Below are 23,095 nucleotides of genomic sequence, written 5' to 3' on the forward strand. Positions count from 1 at the left end.
GAATTGGCTTCCTATTTCGTAACAAAGCATCCTTCACTCATGCTGCCAAACATACCCTTGTAAAACTGACCATCCTACCAATCCTCGACTTCGGCGATGTCATTTACAAAATAGCCTCAAATAACCTACTCAACAAATTGAATGCAGTCTATCACAGTGCAGTTACGGAGGGCCCTGACCTTAAAGATCTCATCCAGGCCTGACTGTTTGACGCCAAGTACCTTGCTTGCTGTGGTAATAATCCTTCTCAACATGTTTCTCTGGCTGACAGTGGCATTGCCAAACTAACAAACAATACAAAAAGTTTAAATACTCTCAATAAAATATTTGTAAAACAGTCAATATAGTACAGTCTACATTAAAAGATCCCAGCTTTTTGAGAAAGTAAGTCTGTTGGCTCTTTTTGTAGATCACGTCTGTACATTTACTCCAATGAAGCTTATTGTCCAAAAGGACACACATATTTGTATTCCTCTACAATTTCTATATTCTGACCTCTGATAGATGTTGCAGAGGTAGGTGTTGTACGCTTCCTGAAGTCTATGCACATCTCTTCGGTTTTGTTGGTATTGAGGACCAAGTGTGATTCCTCACACCACTCTACAAAGTCATCTAGGACCGGGCCATGATGTTCCTCGTCGTCATGCAACAGGCTGATCAAGACAGTGTCATCAGCGAACTTAACGAGGTGTCTGTCAGTATGGGAACTAGTACAACTATTAGCGTACAAGATGTACAGGAGTGGGGACAAAACACATCCCTGAGGAGAGCCTGTGTTGGTTTTTCTGTATATCCGACACGCAGGGACCTATTTTGACTCGCTGTGAGCGTTGGCTCAGGAAGTCCAACAGCCACAAAACCAGCCCCCCCATCTAAGGAGAAGTCCTGTCTCTGTGCAAGAATGTAAGGGTGGATTGTGTTGAAGGCAGAAGAAAAGTCAACAAACAGAACCCTGACATGGGATTTGGCACCCTCTATAGACCATGTTAAGGAGGGTAAGAATGTCATCATCAAACTGTCAGACGAGACCCCTCTGGTGTGATGTACAAGAGGAATTCTGGTCTGGATCTGGAATAATGACGGTACCATTGCAGTTGCAGGAGAGAGTGATGTCTGTTCCTTGGAGAGCATTGACTTCAGGTTTCACTGGAGTTATTGTTTCCTGCTCCATACTATCACCTGCAACAACATACTTATTGTCATTGTGTTAATGTTTATTCCTAAAGAGAAAAAAAGACATGTATTAGGTGCCCATAAAGTATAACGAGAAAGAATTGAAACTTTCCAGTAAAATTCCACTTTGCTTTTTTAAATTAATGATTGCATGAAAAACTGTCACTGTATTCAAAATGTTATTTGGTTTAAACTGAGAATTCAGCACTCACCTACAAACGCTGAGAGGAGCAACAGTAATATGAGTGACATCATGACACAGACTAGATAAACCAACTGAGAGATAAGACGGGGAGAGAGCTGATGTCACAACTCTTGTCGTCGGTGGAAGAAGTGGACCAAAGCGGAGCGTGTTAAGGATTCATAATTTATTGTCAAAACACTTGAACAAAATAACAAAGAACAAACCAACAACGAACAGTTCTGTCAGGTGCAGAAACACAAAACAGAAAATAATCACCCGCAAACACAGGTGGGAAAAGTCTGCCTAAGTATGATTCTCAATCAGAGACAATGATAGACAGCTGTCCCTGATTGCGAACCATACCCAGCCAAAACATAACCTAGAACTAAAGAACATAGAATGCCCACCTAAATCACACCCTGACCAAACCAAATAAATACGTAAAAAGGCTCTCTAAGGTCAGGGCGTCACAGCTGAGTAGATCTTCTACAGAGACATCCTCATGGTTGTATGTAGACCCAGCCTATACCAGTGACCATGAGGCCCCTCTGATATCTGGATATGTAACTCTTCTTCTGTGGTTTGTGCTTAAGGGTTTTCAGTTCCTATTAGCCTTCCTATTGGCCTTCTGGTTTTGCTGTCTTTGTTTTTTCATTTTTTTAAAGATCCACAAAACTATACTATACTACACTATATATATACCATCTGAAAATATGTAACAGACTGTCAGCTTTTTGTATGAGGAAGTGTTTCCTGTCACTGTGGGCTCTATGGCTCTATTGCACAGTAGTACTGAGCAGAGTCTGTTACCTCAGCAGAGGAGATGTCCAGATCCACGCAGTCGGTTTGAACCTGAACTGGAAGGCGAAGAGGGACATGTCCTGATTTCGTGATGAGAATCAGGAGCTCTGGTTTAGACCTGGGATACTAACTATACCACTGTAGATTGTCTACAGAGCCAGTGTAGATGCAGGATAGTGTGATGGTATCACCCTCCACACCACCCACCATAGGCCTAGTGGGTTTGTCATCTTCAGAACTGCTACTTAGTAGTACAGAGCAGAGTCTGTCACTTTAGCAGAGGAGATCTTCAGATCCACACGGTTGTTCTCTTCTTCATGTATGAGTATCCATTTTGTGCTTTCAGTGTTGGTTATGATCCCAGAGTAGTCCAGTATGAGGAACTGTGGAGAGGATCCAGGGTGCTGGAGGTACAATAAGAGACTGTTGGTTAATTAACTTTGTGACGCTACCCATCCCTTAAGCGGGATAATTGTCATCAGCAACCGCTGAATAGCATAGCGCCATGGTCAAATAATATTACTAAAAATATTTATATTCAAGAAATCACAAGTGCAATATTGCAAAACACAGCCTAGCCTTTTGTTAATCCACCTGTCATCTCAGATTTTGAAATTATGCTTTACAGCGAAAGCAATCCAAGCTTTGGTGTAAGTTTATCGATCGCATGACAAAACATTAGGTACACTTTGCATCAGGTAGCTTGGTCACGAAATTCAGAAAAGCAATCAAATTAATCATTTACCTTTGATGATCTTCGGATGTTTTCACTCACGAGACTCTCAGTTACACAACAAATGTTCCTTTTGTTCCATAAAGATTATTTTTTGATCCAAAATACCTCCGTTTGTTTGTTGCGTTATGTTCAGAAATCCACAGGAAAGAGCGGTCACAACAACGCAGACGAAAATTCCAAATAATATCCGTAATGTCCACAGAAACATGTCAAACGTTTTTAATAATCAATCCTCAGGTTGTTTTTAAAATATATAATCGATAATATATCAACCGCAACGGTCTTGTTCAGTAGGAGAGGGAAAGGAAATGGCTGTCCGAACTCTGTTGTGCGAGCAAAACTCATGTGACCACCTGACGGGATGTTTTCTTTCTGGCTCATTTTTCAAAATAAAAGCCTGAAACTATGTCTGAAGACTGTTGACATCTTGAGGAAGCGATAGGAAAAGGAATCTGGTTGATATCCCTTTAAATTGAGTAATGGGAGGCTATGGAACATGGAGTTTTCAAAATAGAAGCCACTTCCTGGTTTGATTTTTCTCACGGTTTTGCCTGCAATATCAGTTCTGTTATACTCACAGACAATATTTTGACAGTTTTGGAAACTTTAGGCTGTTTCCTATCCCAATCTGTCAATTATATGCATATTCTAGCATCTGGTCCTGAGAAATAGGCCATTTAATTTGTGAATATTATTTTCCTAAACATAAAAATAGTGCCTCCTAGCTTCAAGAGTTTAATGAGCTGTTGTATCTACAGGAGAGTTTAACACTACTACCCTCCATAACATCCACTACATCTCTGTCTGGAGTAATTATGTCTTCAACACTTGTACCTATAAAAAAGAAAAACATGTATTACTGAGTCAATGTAGACAGCGTACAGTATATCCACACTTGGTGTTTCACAGTCTATTACCTCTTGATATTGATAATACCATATTGTAATGAATACTTAACAGTATACATTCTGTTAGTACATATTCAGTAAATGGAGAGTGAATTCTTACCTACAAGTGCACATAAACAAGACTGAATAGAGCAGCATCATAGACACTGGGTGTTAGACAAAGACTTCTCTAATGATCTTCTCTTGGAACATTCACTCTCTGGGTGAATCGGTTCCACTCATGACATAATATGTGTAACACTATGTTCCTCCTCTTGACATAATATAATGGGGGCATGTTGACTCCACTTGATGGCATTATTGTCAAATAAAACCTTGAACTACAGAGCAGAAATGTTCTCTCAGGCGATGTTAGGTTTTTGTACAGTGTTTCTGGGTTTCCTGACGCTGTGGGCCTCAGAGCACAGTAGTACATAGCAGAGTCTGTCACTTCCGCAGAGGAGATCTTCAGATCCGTACGTTTGGCATTTTTGTCATGATTTAGAGTGAACCCTGGTGTAATATCTGCATACTCCATAACCAGTAACTGTGGTGCTGATTTGGGATGTTGTCGATACCATAGAAGAGTGTTAACAGAGGAGGTGTAGTTACAAGAGAGAGTAACTCTGTCCCTTTCTGAAGACACTTCTACATCAGTGTAGGGTGTTAATTCCTGTTCAGAACTGACACCTGTAAAAACATGATATTGTATATATTACTTAAAACCCACATGGAATAATAAATTAATTCCAAATGCAGTGTAAAGATAAAAAGTATTCAAAGTAAAAAAACATGTATCCTCATATTGTGCGTTATCTTCATGATTTTTTATTTGAAAAATAATACCTCTCAACATAATCATACTCAGTTTGAATGAAAATGTCATTACTTACCTATCAAGTCAAAGAAGAGTAAAAGTGAACAGAACAACATTGTAAATGGCAGGATGTGTAGAAGAAGCACCAACTGCTGATGAAATGCACAGCATCTACTGGCTATGATGTTCATGGTAGTATCATGTCTTATCTTGAGGATTCATGATCTAATCCTGAGTTTTATACTCTAGCTCCTCCTACTGACAATATAGAATCAAAGACATTTCATATGGGGCGGCAGTGTAGCCTAGTGGTTAGAGCGTTGGACTAGTAACCGAAAGGTTGCAAGGTCAAAACCCCGAGCTGACAATGTACACATCTGCCGTTCTGCCCCTGAACAGGCAAGTTAACCCACTGTTCCCAGGCCGTCATTGAAAATAAGAATTTGTTCTTAACTGACTTGCCTAGTTAAATAAATATACATTTGATTTATTCACTAGAGAATCCACTTGGTGGCAATGTGGTCTAACAGAAGACGGCAGATGCTTGTATATCCATGAAATTCAGCTCACTGTTGAGTCAATAAGATATGTGTTGCAGCAGAGTGTTGTATGGTTTATGTACAGTGTTTCTCAGTGTCCTGTCATTGTACAGTACAGTAGAACAGAGCAGTCTCTCACTTCAACAGAGGAGATCTCCAGATCTACACAGGTCTTCTCTTTGTTCAGTTTAACCACGTGTGTTCGCTTGTTCTGTTCTGTAGTTTCGACACAATGATTCGTCTGACAAACAAAGCACTTTGTGTCCTGCAGGCCCAGGCATGGATCAAACCTGGCGAGATATTCAATAACGTCATCTTCACAAACAAATCCACCGTGGCCCTTGAGCAATTTGCTCAAAATTGCTACAGCTAAAAAGGAAGAATATCAAGAAGATTAATGAAAGCATACAGATGTTGATGAAGAAATGTTGTTTTGAGTTCGAAATGTAACACTTTGGAGTACTTAAGTATCGAATACATTTAAAATTAGCACACATATGTAGACCTAACCACACCCACATCCGTTCCACACATCGAAAGGGGTTGGAGGCAAAGGAAAAACAAGTGCTACCAAATATAACAATATGCATTTCATAAATATTAAAATAAAGTGTATACATAAAATGTATACACTTTACAATGTAGAATTACAATGAGAACATCAACCTACCAAGAAAGTTTTCATAGATCATTGTAAGAAAAATGTCAGAGTAATTTGAAATAGGGGCATAATTCATGTTCAAATTTACAACATAACATACATAGGCATTTCATCATTAATAGCTTTAGGAAATAATGTCTGGAGAGAGAAAATCCCAAAACATTCTCTTTTACTCAGAGTTTTATTTATATCACCTCCCCTGTCTGATATCTTAACTTTCTCTTATGTCACAAAATCTAAAATGTAGAAATGTCATGTTTTAGGTCATTAAAATGTACTGCAACTGGATAATCTCTATCATTTCTCCTAATTAAATTTTTATGTTCACTGATTCTCTGTTTTTAGAGAACGAGACGTTTTCCCACATAGCACAGCCCACAAGGACATTTAATAATGTAAATAACATGGGTGGTGGAGCACGTAATAATGTCATATATTTGGAACTGTTTTCCTGTATGTGGGTGGCAGAAATATTTACACGTAATACTTTTGTTGTACTGTGTGTAACCTCTGCATTTATAGCTTGGAAGAGGGCGTGAAAGAGCCTGGCAGATTTTCTTTTGAGGCTGGCAGTTGGCATGGACCAATTTATTGCGTCAATTGCGACCTCTCCTATATACAATAAGTGGTGGATTCCTAAATTCAGCAGGCAAAGCTGGGTCAGATGATAAAACATGCCAGTGTTTCTTGATGTAGTTGTGAACATTACAGAGTGTTCTTTAGCTTTAGCGGGTGTTTTTGTAGCGGTTCATCTTGTGTTTTCTTCAATTCCAAATTAAGAGCTTCATCCACATATTTTGGAGAATAGCCTCTTCTTAGAAAGCTATTGCGTGTCTTCACTGCTTTTTCTAGATAGTCCTGAAAATGATTTGTTGCAAGTTGGGGAGGGGGGTTTCCACAACTAGCTCAAGTTGGGGAGGGGAGGGGGGGTTCACACCTATCTAGGCTATTAGTAAAGTTTGAATAGTCTATTGTTCAGCTAATAGCCCACCTGTTATGCTTGTGAAAAACAAATAATAATTATTTTTCCCTTTCCACATGTTAAAGATTCCAATTGATAAAGTGTTTTTAACCACAATTGTCCCCAACCGCAATTGATACATTTGGTTTACAGTCGGCAGGCAGCGTGCTGGACTTCGGGCTAGAATGTTGAGGGTTTGAAACCTGCTCCCTGCTTGTTTCATTAAATTATTATGCCAGTCTCAGAGCAAATAGCCAGGAGCAGGAGTGGTAAACACTGTTGAAGTGTATTGGATAAGGCTGGAATAAAACTTGCTAAATAGCGATTTTTCGTAAATGAACTTTGATAAAAAAAATGGCAATTAACTAACATACTCCTCTCAATTGTACATTTTTTTCTTGACTCGGTATGATGATATAATTACTTACATTTGCTTCCCGTAATGTTTTGTAAGCCATCTTTGCTTAAGTCACCAGGGATAGGTGGCCCGCTTCAAATTCGTCATTGGAACCACTCAATATGATTGGTCATATAATACCTTGCGATCCAAATGCACAATGAGTGCTCTAACTCCCCCTTGTGGTGGTCTGGAGCAATGAGGCAGTGATGTTGGGTACCTCTAAGTTCCGCGGTGTAAGCTCGCAACTTTTAAAGGAGGAACCACTGTATAATACAAAAGTCCAAAAAACATGCCTCTGTACAAAAGCTTTAAATCACAGCGAATTTTATTTCACCATGTCAGCCTGTTAAGCAAGAGTCATAGCTTAGCAACCCTTAGCATATTGGGCGGTTTTTACATGAGGAACAACTTGTGCTCACCATCTCCACACTTTGATCAGGATCCTCAAAGCCTTCCCCTGATTTATCACTGGCGGCGGCAGCCCTGGTGTTGTACTCCATCAATGCTTACTGTTTCAGTCTTTTCCACTGTTGTGCAAGGCTGATCAGTTCAGCCTGCAATGCCCCAACAGTGGCATGTTCATCAAATTCCAGTAAGCATTTGCTGAGCTCCTTCATGGCTGTCTTTGGAAGGCCCTTTTCACTGATCTCAGGAAACTGCTTTGGATTCATGCAGGAGACATCTGCACACAGCACTGCATTTGCTGCATAATGGCAGTGGATACTTTCAACAACAGTGTCCAGTACCACATTGTGGATCTTGAATTTGTCTGTCTGCATTAAGAATGGGCTCATCTTCTGCCAACTCACCTGGTTCTCTTCTTTTTTTGTTCTCTTCTCTCGGAGAGCAGTCTGAGCTTTGGCATCACAGTCCTACTACTCCTCCAGAATGCCATTGGCCCACTCAACAAAGTCGTCTGCTGCCCTCTTCACACCCTCAAAGTCTTGGGCATACTTTCTCAGGTTATCCTCCATTCCTGTTACCAAGTGCTGTGCTGTTATGATATCCATGCCACTTGTTCGCAAGTATTTAGAGAGAGGGGACTTCTGAGAAAAACCTCAGCTGTAAGTAGTTTTAGGAGAGCAACCCTGTACCCTTTGGCCTTGCTTCGGAAGGTAGGTTTTAGGATCACACCCTTTTCAATTATTTCCAAGTGATAACTACATCTGTGTAAAGTGCACGGTTAGGCTTTGCAAAGCTTCCAAATACTTTCCTCAAATCCTTGTCTTTGGCCAAACAGCGTGTTTCACCATTTTCATCAAGCCATCTGTGTCTTCTGTCCTCACTGGTTTTCTCCCATAGCTTCATGCGCTTGTAGGAATCTTGAATGAACACTGCAATGTCATTACACGTATGTAAACCATGACCATATCCTCCCACTCATGCACTGTGCAGTTTTCAGAGCCATCCCCCCTGAAGTACACTGGCTCCCTGAGAGCCCTGGAGCTGCATGCATTCCCCATAACATTGTTCCCAACATGTCCAACAATTGCCTTTGACTCCAAACAGGAGGCAATGTTTTCCCCAATGGAATGACCTGTACAATCTGCTGTACAATGTCTGCTATGAAATCCATGGATACCTCGCCACTCCCTGCAAACCTTTCATTCACATCCGTGGGTGTTTCCATGGGGAAAATATCATCAAAACTCCCAAAACCCTCCATTTTAGGCATAGGTGTAGAAGCAACTTGAATTTTGGCTGAACCCCTACCAACAGATGGTGACAGATTAAATGTCAGGAAATCTCTAACTCTCCCAACACCTTGTAACTTAACTTCTTAACCTGTCTGAGCACGGAACCCGGTAGCGGGCTGAAATTCCACAACATACGGTGATCGCTACATAAATAGTCATATTAAACATTCATGGAAATGCAAGTGTCTCACATGTATCGAAAGCCTAGAATCTTGCTAATCCAACTGCGTTGTCAGATTTAAAAAAGGATTTACTCCAAAATAATACGATGCGATTATCTGAGGAGAGAGAGAGCCCCATAAAAAACAAACAATTTTAACCAGCACAGGCGTAACAAAATCACATACTGCATTAAAATAAATAGTTTACCTTTGACGATCTTCGTCTGTTTGCAATCCCAATGCTCATTGTTACACAATGAATGATCTTTTGTTTGATAAAAATCATTTTGTGAACCGCTTGTGTCGTGAATTCCGTCTCATTCCATTTTCGACGACACATTCCAGGTAAATAACCCACACAAAATGTGACTTTTCCAGTCATGTTTGGTTTCATTGCAATCAACTGCTTTGTTTGTAACACAACCAAACCTGATGGGCCATTTCGCGGGACGTATTGACTGAAAGAAACCGATTTGAAGTAATGACATCACTGTGCACCAATGATATGACCACTGTTTCGTTGATTGACTGTATTTTAACCCAACGAAATCTAGCTGGGTACATAGCCAATGAGCTGAGTTCAACGGCAATATGCAATGGTTGTGTGTTGGAAGACCAACCCATGTCGTAAAATCCAGCGTTAATTCCGGAAGGAGCTACACATAATACGCACGCATGTTGCGCACAGCATTGTTTTCGTAAACGTGCAGATTCAGCTGTTTATATATCAATCATTATGGCGACTAAGTCAGGGAAAGCTAAATCTAAGTCTAGATATACAGATGTACACAATTTTAGAATAAATTGATCAGAAAAGTAAGACTGAGATTGTTGTAGGACGATTCATTTAGCGATTCCCAAGTGGAGGAATATTTTTGGAATGGAGAGGACATGTTTTGGACTGGTAAGTTCTTCTCATGCTGATGCCCTTGTTTGAAATTATTAATATAAAATATTATTTGTGATTTATTTTATTTTATAAGCAATATATAAAAATGTAATGCAATGAACTGTGTCTGCCGCCCCACCCCAACCCACATGAAATGGCCTATTTGAGGCTGTTGAGGAGAGGGCAGGACCACATCAATGGCCAAAGTGAAATGGAAACAGTAGATACAGCTGGTCTGTTGTAATATAATAAAGACAGTAGATCTAGCTGGTCTGTCATAATATAATAGAGACAGTAGATCTAGCTGAAATGTCATAATATAAAAGAGACTAGATCTAGCAGGTCAATAATAATATATTCAACCTTATGTTCCCTTTACTCTATATATACAGTGGGGCAAAAAGGTATTTAGTCAGCCACCAATTGTGCAAGTTCTCCCACTTAAAAAGATGAGAGGCCTGTAATTTTCATCATAGGTACACTTCAACTATGACAGACAAAATGTGAGAAAAAAAATCCAGAAAATCACATTGTAGTATTTTTAATGAATTTATTTGAAAATAAGTATTTGGTCACCTACAAACAAGCAAGATTTCTGGCTCTTACAGACCTGTAACTTCACCTTTAAGAGGCTCCTCTGTCCTCCACTCGTTACCTAATGGCACCTGTTTGAACTTGTTGTCAATATAAAAGACACCTGTCCACAACCTCAAACAGTCACACTCTAAACTCCACTATAGCCGAGACCAAAGAGCTGTCAAAGGACACTGAAAACAAAATTGTAGACCTGCACCAGGCTGGGAAGACTGAATCTGCAATAGGTAAGCAGCTTGGTTTGAAGAAATCAACTGTGGGAGCAATTATTCTGAAATGGAAGACATACAAGAACACTGATAATCTCCCTCGATCTGGGGCTACATGCATGATCTCACCCCGTGGGGTCAAAATTATCACAAGAACGGTGACCAAAAATCCCAGAACACACGGGGGGACCTAGTGAATGACCTGCAGAGAGCTGGGACCAAAGTAACAAAACCTACCATCAGTAACACACTACGCCGTCAGGGAATCAAATCCTGCAGTGCCAGACATGTCCCCCTGCTTAAGCGAGTACATGTCTAGGCCCGTCTGAAGTATGCTAGAGAGCATTTGGATGATCCAGAAGAAGATTGGAAGAATGTCATATGGTCAGATGAAACCAAAATAGAACTTTTTTGTTAAACTCAACTCGTCGTGTTTGGAGGACAAAGAATGCTGAGTTGCATCCAAAGAACACCATACCTACTGGGAAGCATGGGGGTGGAAACAAACTGCCCCAAAGCATGATTTCTGCCAAGGGACCAGGACGACTGATCCGTGTAAAGGAAAGAATGAATGGGGCCGTGTATCTTGAGATTTTGAGTGAAAACCTCCTTCCATCAGCAAGGGCATTGAATATGAAACGTTGCTGGGTCTTTCAGCATGACAATGATCCCAAACACATCGCCCGGGCAATGAAGGAGTGGCTTAGCCAGTCTACAGATCTCAACCCCATATAAAATCTTTGGAGAGAGTTGAAAGTCTGTGTTGCCCAGCAACAGCCCCAAAACATCACTGCTCTAGAGGAGATCTGCATGGAGGAATGGGCCAAAATACCAGCAACAGTGTGTGAAAACCTTGTGAAGACTTACAGAAAACGTTTGACCTCTGTCATTGCAAACAAAGGGTATATAACAAAGTATTGAGAAACTTTTGTTATTGACCAAATACTTCCACCATAATTTGCAAATAAATTCATTGTAGGATTGTTAATGTGATTTTCTGGATTTTTTTTTCTTCTCATTTTGTCTGTCATAGTTGAAGTGTACCTATGATGAAAATTATACAGGCCTCTCTCATCTTTTAAGTGGGGGAACTTGCACAATTGGTGGCTGACTAAATACTTTTTTGCCCCACTGTATATCTGTTTATTATACCTGTTCATACTCACTTTACAGCAGAAAGAGACTGCTATGGCACCTGGCATCAGCAGCACAATATTGTTTTGAGCTTTGGGTGGGTGGGTGGGGTTATATCATTCATGTTTGGCCCTGTCCGGGGGTCTCATCGGATGGGGCCATAGTGTCTCCTGACTTCTCCTGTCTCAGCCTCCAGTATTAATGTTTTGGGGGGCTAGGGTCAGTTTGTTATATCTGGAGTACTTCTTCTGACTTATCCGGTGTCCTGTGTGAATTTAAGTATGCTCTCTCTAATTCTCTCTCTCTCTCTCTCTCTCTCTCTGAGAACCTGAGCCCAGGACCATGCGTCAAGACTACCTGGCATGATGACTCCTTGCTGTCCCCAGTCCACCTGGCCTTGCTGCTGTTCCAGTTTCAACAGTTCTGTCTGCGGCTATAGAACCCTAAACTGTTCATATTTACTCTTGAGGTGCTGTCCTGTTGCATCCTCTACAACTACTGTGATTATTATTATTTGATCCTGCTGGTCGTCTATGAACGTTTGAAAATCTCGGCCATGTTCTGTTATAATCTCCACCCGGCACAGCCAGAAGAGGACTGGCCACCCCTCATAGCCTGGTTCCTCTCTAGGTTTCTTCCTAGGTTTTGGCCTTTCTAGGGAGTTTTTCCTAGCCACCGTGCTTCTGCACCTGCATTGCTTGCTGTTTGGGGTTTTAGGCTGGTTTTCTGTACAGCACTTTGAGATATTAGCTGATGTAGTACGAAGGGCTATATAAATACATTTGATTTGATAGAGGACCGGGGGTCTTCCAAATATTGAAAGTGTGTAAATAGTTACCCATGTTGTTTTGTAAATGTATATATTTTTTTCTTCATATTGTTTTCTCCATTTTTTGGAGGGGTGTGTTAGAATACCATTTTGGCATTTTGTATATAGTTATTTGTTTCAAAATGTATACATTCACCAATTTGGCCACTTGGGTACATTTGGGCTACTTGTGTGGGACACTTGGGTGACTTCATGATAAATGTCATGTAGCACACTCATTTTGGAAGTTATCATTCTGAAACTTTGCACAAGTACTGTTGCCCTCTTATATTTTTCACTGAAATTGTCCCATCATCCTATCTGAATGTTTGTTTTATCTTGTTCATTTTAAAGATGATGATACAACAAGAAAAAAGAAAAAACAGATGTTTTTTTTCATTGTATTATCTAAACCAGATCTATTGTGTTATATTCTCCTACATTCAATTCACATTTACACAAACTTCAGAGTGTTTTCTTTCAAATGGTACAAAGAATATGCATATCCTTGCTTCTTGGCCACAGCTACAGGCAGTTAGATTTGGGTATGTCTTCAGGCGGAAATTGAAAAAAGTAGGGGGGGTAGCTCTAAGAGGTTTTAAGGCTAGGGGGCAGTATTTTCACATCCGGATGAAAAGCACGCCCAAAGTAAACTGCCTGCTACTCAGGCCCAGAAGCTAGAATATGCATATAATAGATGCATATGGTAGATTTGGAAAGAAAACACTCAAAAAAATGTAAACTGTTAATATTATGTCTGTGAGTATAACAGAACTTATTTGGCAGGCGAAACCCCGAGGATAAACCATCCAGGAAAAAAATATTTGAGGTCACTCTTTTCAAAGTTTTTCTATGTGGATCTAGATGTCTAAGGCACTTTCTTGCAGTTCCTATCACTTCCACTAGATGTCAACAGTCTTTAGAAATTGGTTGATGTTTTTCCTTTGAGAAATTAAGTAGTAGGGCTGTTCAGAACGAGGGTCGAGTCTAGTGTACTGTTGTGGTTGGGGCGCACAACCTGAAAGCTTGCTCCGCTTTGTTTTGAACACAGTTTATTCCGTCTTAAATTTGATTGATTATTTACTTTTAAAAATACCTAAAGTTGGATTTGGAAAGTTGTTTGAAATGTTTGGATCAAGTTTACAGGTAACTTATTAGATACTTTGTAGCCATGTTGCGAGAGTTGGAACCAGTGTATTTTCAGAATCAAATGTGCCAAATAAATTGACATTTTGGGGATATAACGACAGAATTAATCGAACATAATGACCATTTGTGATGTTTAATGGACATATTGAGGTGCCAACAGAAGAAGATCTTCAAATGTAAGTAAGGCATGACTTATATCATTATTTCTGACTTTTGTGTTGCGCATGACGGGTTGAATTATGATTTTCATGTGTTTATTTGATGGAGTGCTGTCCTCAGATAAGAGCATAGTTTGCTTTTGCCATAAAGCCGTTTTGAAATCTGATACTGTGGCTGGATTAACAAGAAGTTAATCTTTAAACCGATGTATAACACTTGTATGATTTATGAATTATTATTATGAGTATTTCTGTTTTTGAATTTGACGCGCTGCTATTTCACTGGGTGTTGTCAAATCAATCCCGTTAACGGGATTGGCGCGCGAAGGGATCACTGAGAAGTTAATAATGGGAAATCAACACACTAAAACAAAAATGCAAATAGAAGAAAAAAAATTGTATATATATATATATATATATAACACACTAAAATGTAACCTATATCTAGCACACTGGTAAAACTCACCCTAGTTATATACGTTAGAATTGCAAATAGACATGGAACACAAAAGTTATATCGTTTATCCATGAAGAGAAAGTCCCAATCAATATAGAAAGTCTCAATGTCACGACTTCTGCCGAAGTCGTTGCCTCTCCTTGTTCGGGCGGTGCTCGGCGTTCGACGTCACCGGTCTTCTAGCCATCATTGATCCTTTTTTCATTTTCCCTTGGTTTTGTCTTGTCTTCCCACACACCTGTTTTCTATCCCATTCATTACCTGTTGTGTATTTAACCCTCTGTTTCCCCTCATGTCTTTGTCAGAGATTGATTTGTTGTCAGTGTAGTGTGATTGTTTGTATAGGTGCGCGTCGGGTCCTCGTACCCATGTTTTGTTTGTTTGTACATTTATTGTTATGGAGCATACTCTTGGAACTTTATTAAAAGACTCCATATTTACACTCCAGTTGATTCTCCTGACTTCCCTGCCACCTATTACACCTATGCATGACACTCAATCAGAGAAATCATCAATTTCAGTAATGAAAAAAAAAGAAATGCTGCAGTGGCACCTTCTTGTGGAAAAATGCGATAAACTGCATCAGCAACGTCTTATCTGATCCCCGAATGGGAACCACGGCGAAGTTCTGAGATGGAAATCCAGCGAAGGTTGATCCGATCCAGAAAAACGGTCACGGCACCACTGTAACAGTACTCTTCTTACGTTGTGTACAGTCAATCATCGACACGAACTCCAACTTGTAACACCAGTCATGGACATTTATTCTGATAAAAACATCACAAAAATGCACGGCTCTAGGGTTGCCAACTGTCCCGTATTAGATGGGATGTCCCTTATATTGGGCTAAATTGGTTTATCCCAGACGGGATCTCCCTTGTCCCGTATATTCATCCAATCACAGTGTAGCGTAAATGTGCCAATTCCTGCAACGTAATTTCTGTTGTTGTTTGGTCGGTTTGACATATCAAGGAAATATGGATAAACCTGCTAAAAAAAAGACTGTGCAGCTACAACACACAATGGGAAGCAAAATAGACGTGGGTTAAGGCTGTCAGTGGTGACTCGACGAAAGTTTTCTGTACTTTATGCTGTCAGGATTTCTCAATTGGCCATGGAGGGGAATGTGACCTAACTCGGCATGGATCCACAGAAATGCACAAGAAGGCCACGCTAGCTAAAGGTGATAGCAATATTGGCGCATTCTTCGTGACGTCTACTGTGGAAAATGATTATCTGCCTCCTACGTAAGGTGAGCCAGTGTATTTCTCAGGTGCCATTGATGCCTCAAACAAGGGAAATAGAAACATGTTTCCAGTGTGTGTGAGATATTTCTCTGTGTTTGATGGAGTGCAGTGCAAGTTACTTGACTTTTATGAAGACAGTGATGAAACTGCAAATGGCATCCATCAAGCTCTGATGAACTGTCTGGAAAAGCATGAACTGGATATTAGACACATCACAGCCTATGCAGCAGATAATGCCAATGTCAACTTTGGAAAACACCACTCCATTTAACAGTTATTAAGCAGTGACAACAATCGCATTCTGAAAGCTAATTGCCCAGCTCACATAACTCATGATGCCTTTTGCCTTTCCAATTGAATAAGACTTTGAATATACACTGTATATTCGTTCCCATAACACCATACCCACACCGCCGTGTCACCGTGCACTGGCACGCCACCTTTTGTCCCTTATCATTTCATATGGGGCGGCAGTGTAGCCTATTGGTTAGAGCGTTGGACTAGTAACCGAAAGGTTGCAAGTTCAATTCCCTGAGCTGACAAGGTACAAATCTGTCGTTCTGCCCCTGAACAGGCATTTAACCCACTGTTCCTAGGCCGTCATTGAAAATAAGAATTTGTTCTTAACTGACTTGCCTGGTTAAATAAAGGTCAAATTAAAAATTTTAAAAGTTACTAGCTAGCATTAGCTGGAATTCTCTACAACAAAATGCAGAACAAATATGCACAAAAAACGCTCCATCTTATGTGTGATTTTCTAATAACATTTACAAACAAATTGATATAAATTGTACATTCAAATCATCACTTGCGTGTATAAAAATCACATTTGACAGTACAGTGCTTTGCAACCAACAATTTACCGCTGGTTTGGTGCTTGTTCACTGGGACGATTCCAACTGAAACATCCTCCCTCGTAACCAAGCCACGAAAACCAGCCAATAAGATGCCATGTTAAGTTGGTGAAGGCAAGACCAAACTAAAACCAAAAACCCATTGGTTTAACAATAAAGTGGCAAGGGAAATCACCAATATAACCCTATTAAATATAATAATGATACAATAGTTCCATCTACTGTTCAACATTTTTCCCAACAAGGTGAAACCTTGACATTGCTTGGGCAAGTTTTCAAGGTCAAGTTACTAGTGAGAGTCAATACGTGCCAGTTAAGACTCATGAATTTGCTACTGTTCTTTTAAAATGCATGCAGAATGTCAACATTACAGGTGTCTGTGTTATAGAAAAATATCTCCCATGAAACAGAATATTTATTCATTATGATGTAACCATTTCTTGTCACAATTACATATTCTATTTGTACTACTTTTAATATCAATTTGCATTCATTTTATATGAACAAACTGTGGTTTTCCAAAGTGCATGCAGCCAGAGTCAACTGTATTTATGACTAAATTGTGTAGATCAATGTGTAATATGGGGCTAATAAACAATTGAATATGTTCCCTTGAGGCATTCCCTTTAAAGTCCGAAGCAGTGCATCAGACACATACAAGAACACAGACAATTCAATAATATCAACAATTTAAATTAAATTAACTGTAAGAGTGCATTTAATAACTATAATAGCGTGAAAACAGTGCTAAGAGTTGGTCACGGTTAAGGTCGGCTCTAGCCCGATAAGAGCGTCTGCTAAATGACTTAAATGTAAAATGTAATTCTAACCCTAGCTTCTTGTCCATCTACTGAATTGACCACAACCCTATAATTAACCTTAACCCTAGCCTCAGTTGGCACAACTAATTAAATACATTAGGAGAAGCAGGATTATGAGGCTGGCAGTTTTCTACTTGATTTACTGCAGGCAGGAGTGAGAGGATTATTTTATGGACCAAATGCAGAGACAACAACCCATGTGTAACAGGCTACATGGTGAAGCCGATGACCATAATTTACGTTAATGTGCGGTGAAATGACAGGGATGAAGATAATGATTGTATCCCGTGTCAATCAGTGGTTTTATAGTAAAGCAAACCTTTTGTGGCATTGGGCAGTATAACACAGGTCTATATTGGACTGGTCGTAGGCTACTGTCCTACTATCCAGGTCTGTACCCAAACAATTTGAACCTCTACTTTAAAAAATCCACCTCTCTAAAAACAAGTCTCACCGTTGCCGCGTGCTATAGACCACCCTCTGCCCCCAGCTGTGCTCTGGACACCATATGTGAACTGATTGCGCCCCATCTATCTTCAGAGCTCGTGCTGCTAGGCGACCTAAACTGGAACATGCTTAACACCCCAGCCATCCTACAATCTAAGCTTGATGCCCTCAATCTCACACAAATTATCAATGAACCTACCAGGTACCTCCCCAAAGCCGTAAACACGGGCACCCAACTTGCCCTCTAAATACACCTCTGCTGTCTTCAACCAAGATCTCAGCGATCACTGCCTCATTGCCTGCATCCGTAATGGGTCAGCGGTCAAACGACCTCCACTCATCACTGTCAAATGTCATCCCATCAGTAGAGTATGCCTGGTTATTTTTTTTAAATGCCTTCCTAACCATCTTAAATAAGCATGCCCCATTCAAGAAATTTAGAACCAGGAACAGATATAGCCCTTGGTTCTTCCCAGACCTGACTGCCCTTAACCAACACAAAAACATCCTATGGCGTTCTGCATTAGCATCAAACAGTCCCCGTGATATGCAACTTTTCAGGGAAGCTAGAAACCATTATACACAGGCAGTTAGAAAAGCCAAGGCCAGCTTTTTCAAGCAGAAATTTGCTTCCTGCAACACTAACTCAAAAAGGTTCTGAGACACTGTAAAGTCCATGGAGAATAAGAACACCTCCTCCCAGCTACCCACTACACTGAAGATAGGAAACACTGTCACCACTGATAAATACACTATAATTGAGAATTTCAATAAGCATTTTTCTACGGCTGGGCATGCATTCCACCTGGCTACCCAGTCAACAGCACTGCACCCCCCACAGCAACACGCCCAAGCCTTCCATATTCTCCTTCTCCCAAATCCAGTCAGCTGATGTTCTGAAAGAGCTGCAAAATCTGGACCCCTACAAATCAGCCGGGCTAGACAATCCGGACCGTTCCTTTCTAAAATTATCTGCCGAAATTGTTGCCACTCCTATTACTAGCCTGTTCAAACTCTCTTTCGCATCGTCTGAGATTTCCAAAGATTGGAAAGCAGCTGCGGTCATCCCTCTCTTCAAAGGGGGTGACACTCTTGACCCAAACTGCTACAGACCTATATATATCCTACCCTGCCTTTCTAAGGTCTTCGAAAGCCAAGTCAACAAACAGATTACCGACCATTTTGAATCTCACCATACCATCTCTGCTGTGCAATCTGGTTTCAGAGCTGGTCATGGGTGCACCTCAGCCACGCTCAAGGTCCTAAACGATATCTTAACCGCCATCGATAAGAAACATTACTGTGCAGCCGTATTCATTGATCTGGCCAAGGCTCTCTGTCAATCACCACATCCTCATCGGCATACTCGACAGCCTTGGTTTCTCAAATGATTGTCTCACCTGGTTCACCAACTACTTCTCTGATAGAGTTCAGTGTGTCAAATTGGAGGGTCTGTTGTCCGAACCTCTGGCAGTCTCTATGGGGGTGCCACAGGGTTAAATTCTTGGACCGACTCTCTTCTCTGTATACATCAATGATGTCGCTCTTGCTGCTGGTAAGTCTCTGATCCACCTCTACGCAGACGACACCATTCTGTGTACTTCTGGCCCTTCTTTGGACACTGTGTTAAACCCACATGGAAGATTTAATTAATTCCAAACGCAGTGTAACGATAAGGAGTATTCAAAGTAAAAACATGTATCCTCATGTAGTGCTTCATGATATTTGATTTGAAAAATAAATACCTCTCAACATAATCACACTCATTTTGAATGAAAATGTCAGTACTTACCTTTCAAGTCAAAGAAGAGTAATAGTGAACAGAACAACATTGTAGATGGCAGGATGTGTAGAAGAAGCACCAGCTGCTGTTGAAAAGCACAGCATCAACTGTCTATGTTCTTCATGGTAGTATCATGTCTTATCTTGAGGATTCATGATCTAATCCTGAGTTTTTTTACTCAACCTCCTCCTACTGACAATGTAGAATCAAAGATGTTTCATATACATTTGATTTTTTCACTAGAGACTCCGATTAATGGCACTGGTGTCTAACAGACGACAGCAGATACTTGTAAATCCATAAAATTCAGCTCACTGCTGAGTCAGTAAATTTTGCATCATTGTGGATGTCACAGCACAGCAGTATAGTGCAGAGTGTTGTATGGTTGTCGGATACTGTTTATACCACAAAACACTGTATGCTGAGTGTAGTAGCAGGAAAGCTGAACATTACTGCCCTCCTCTTCATACACTTCATGTTAGTTTGTCTGGAAGGTCTGCTGAAAACTGTCACCGACAAATATGAATAGGTGACAGATCAATTACAAGAGAAATGTATTTGAAATGAGGAAATATCTTGGTATTTATTCCTTAATCCAATAGCGCAGATAAACTATAAATTAACCGAAACAATGTTGTAAAAATAATGACAGTAATACATGAATTTACTATCCTGTCAGAGCAGAAAGTAAAATAACTCCGTAGAGAGCCATTGTTGCTGAGGTTATATGCTGGAGTGAAGTCCCAACACAGTTTTTTAATAAAAGATAATACATTTTCTTGAACCTACAGTAGGATGCCCCACCTCTGCGCTAAAATATGCACAAGACGTGTTTATCATGAGCTGTCAGGTTTTTGTACAGTGTTTCAGGATTTCCTGTCACTGTGGGCTCCAGGGCGCAGTAATACAGAGCAGAGTCTGTTACAACAGCAGAGGAGATCTCCAGATCCACACGGATTCTCTCCTTATTCAGTTTAATAGACAGTCGTGGGTAAGGAGGAGTAGCGTTCACTACAGAGGGGTTTGAGGAGACTGTAGTGAGGAGGAGGAAGATGGGAGATGATCCAGGGTACTGTTGACACCACTGGAGTGTACTAGCAGAGGAGTAGTTACAGGACAGATTTATGACATCACCCTCCAACCCAAACACCTTATCTGATGTTGGAGTAATGTCATTAACATGACTTCCACCTGGAAAACATTTATGAAAACAAGATTTTTTATTTGGAAATGATCATAAAATTAAACTCTTAATTCAGTGAAGTGTATTAAAAATGTGTAAAAGATCCTTCACGGTAATATTACTCCAGGCTCCAGTAATTACATTGGATGTGTAATTAGATATGAAAAATAGTATCAAACTCACCCACTAGTGCATATATTAAAATGTATCCTAGTAGCATGCTGGTAAGTGTTACTTGACACTGTGAAAAGTATAATTATGACAAAATGACACCCCTGGTTTCTCACTGCCAGCTACAGTATAACATGCATTTATCTTCCTCCGCCTCAATTATGTAACACCTCCCCTTAAAAAACATCACACAACACAAAATACTTTACACACGCACAGCGTTTTTGTAAAGGTTTTTGTCAAATATCCTGTTGTCACAGTGGGCCTCATATCAGAGTAGTACACAGCAGAGTCAGACAACTGTAACCTCTGGATCTTCAAGGGGAATTATTTTGCTGTGACATTCAGATGGGCTTTCTTCTCAGTATAAACATGGAGTTGATATTTGCTAGTTGTTTGTACCAGAAGAGATATGGTGATTGAGAAGTTGTATCAAACAGACAAGTGAGTGTTGTTGGTTGTCCTTCTACGACCATTACATCATTACAAATTACATCACTACAAATTAAATTAACAAATGCGCAGAAAGAGACAGATTAACAGAGTGATGTTATACCAAAACAGCATGCAGCCAGAACATACAGGATCAGACAATTTCTCATGTCTAGTCAGTCAGTATGAAGTGGAAAAGGTAAGGAGCAGAACAATGCTGATCTATCACAGAGCTTTGACACCCTCTGTCCTACTGTTGATGCTTCATGTTGTTCTGTATTACATGCAGTAGTAGACCATGGGGAGGTGTCTGTCTGTCTGTATGACATCCTTTGATTCAGGGGTGTGTGCTTTGTTAGGTTGCCCCCTTCAGGTTGACTTTCATACTACACCACCAAGCTGTGTGAATTGTGAATAGGGCCATCAATAAATAACAATATTTTTGCACATGGTCATATTCCAAAGTGATTATCCAACCAATATATTTAAAAAACTGCCTACGGTAAGTGAAATTGAAGACTACTGACTGAAGAGTGAAGAATAGATATTTCTCACAGCGCATTGAATATGACGACAGAGAAACACCAGACCACCTGGTGATTGAACACAGCACAGGTGTGACCACAGTTCTCTGATCTCAACTTCTGCCATCATGACATCAAATGTGGTTGATGGTTAATTATGATTTCCACTTCATCAAAGCTTTTTGGTCTGCAGGTTTTTGTACAGTGTATTATACACTTTGTATCACTGTGCTAAGAGCACAGTAGTAGAGAGCTGTGTCTGCCAGGGTTACGCTTGTTATGACCAGTTCAGTTGATGTCTGGGATGTTGTGGATGTATATCTCTTATCAGGGATATGTTCTTCAGAGCTCCATGATCTGGCACCTTTATACAGCAGAAACTGAGGAGCCTGGTTAGAATAATGTCGGTACCAGTAAAGAAGAGCATATTCACTGCTTTTATCATATGAGCATCTCAGAGTCACAAGTTCTCCCTCTGTTCTGATCACTTCATTATTTACAGGATTAATGTGATCCCCAGCAATCTGTCCTGTAAAGAAAGAAAAGTGAAATTGTAACAAAGTGTAAAAGATATGTGCTGTAGATATTGGGGTGGAAATGTATTAACTGTAAATATATATTATTAACAAAGTAAAAGGGACAGAAAACATATTACACATTCCCACATGATATAAAACATGATATTACATATTGTTTACCTGAGGCTAGAATGAGAACCAGTATCAGAGAGTTCTCCATGTGGAACATAGAAATACCAGATCAGATCTCAGCCTTGGTTTCTGGATTCTGTTGCTGCATTGCTTGATGTGGATAGTTTTCTGCAGAGAGAAAGGGGAGGTACCTTACCCAGACAGGAAATGTTGTGTTGTTATATGACATAAAAAATTAAATGTCTACATGCATGCATGTGTGTCTTATGTTTTTGTACAGTGTTTATGGGTTTCCTGTCACTCTGGGCTGCAGAGCACAGTAGTACAGAGCAGAGTCTGTCACTTCAGCAGAGAAGATCTCCAGATCCACACGTTTGGCTATGTTGTCAATGTTAACTGACAGTTGAGGAAAGACCTTCATGCCATTTTGAGTGTCTCCTTTTCATTCTCATATTAGCTCCTCCTCTAAACACAACTCATTTTTTCAGAGGATCTTCTGAAGTGAATGAATAATAGGAATAAAAATGCATTTTCAAATGCTTTGTTTTCCATCTTTATAACATTCTCT

General features: G+C 40.1%; 1 long non-coding RNA gene across 1 annotated transcript; it reads right to left on the bottom strand.

The window, feature by feature from the left end:
- Nucleotides 1-4,322: 4,322 nt before the first annotated feature.
- On the bottom strand, nucleotides 4,323-20,379 carry LOC127911038 (uncharacterized). Its single transcript, XR_008077426.1, has 3 exons — nucleotides 19,577-20,379; nucleotides 4,675-19,405; nucleotides 4,323-4,471 (listed from the first exon to the last, which is right to left on the bottom strand). It is a non-coding gene; the product is annotated as an uncharacterized LOC127911038 (long non-coding RNA).
- Between the last annotated feature and the right edge of the window lie 2,716 nt (nucleotides 20,380-23,095).

This window comes from Oncorhynchus keta, chromosome 23 (assembly GCF_023373465.1).
Source record: "Oncorhynchus keta strain PuntledgeMale-10-30-2019 chromosome 23, Oket_V2, whole genome shotgun sequence".
NCBI classification, from domain to species: Eukaryota; Metazoa; Chordata; class Actinopteri; order Salmoniformes; family Salmonidae; genus Oncorhynchus; species Oncorhynchus keta.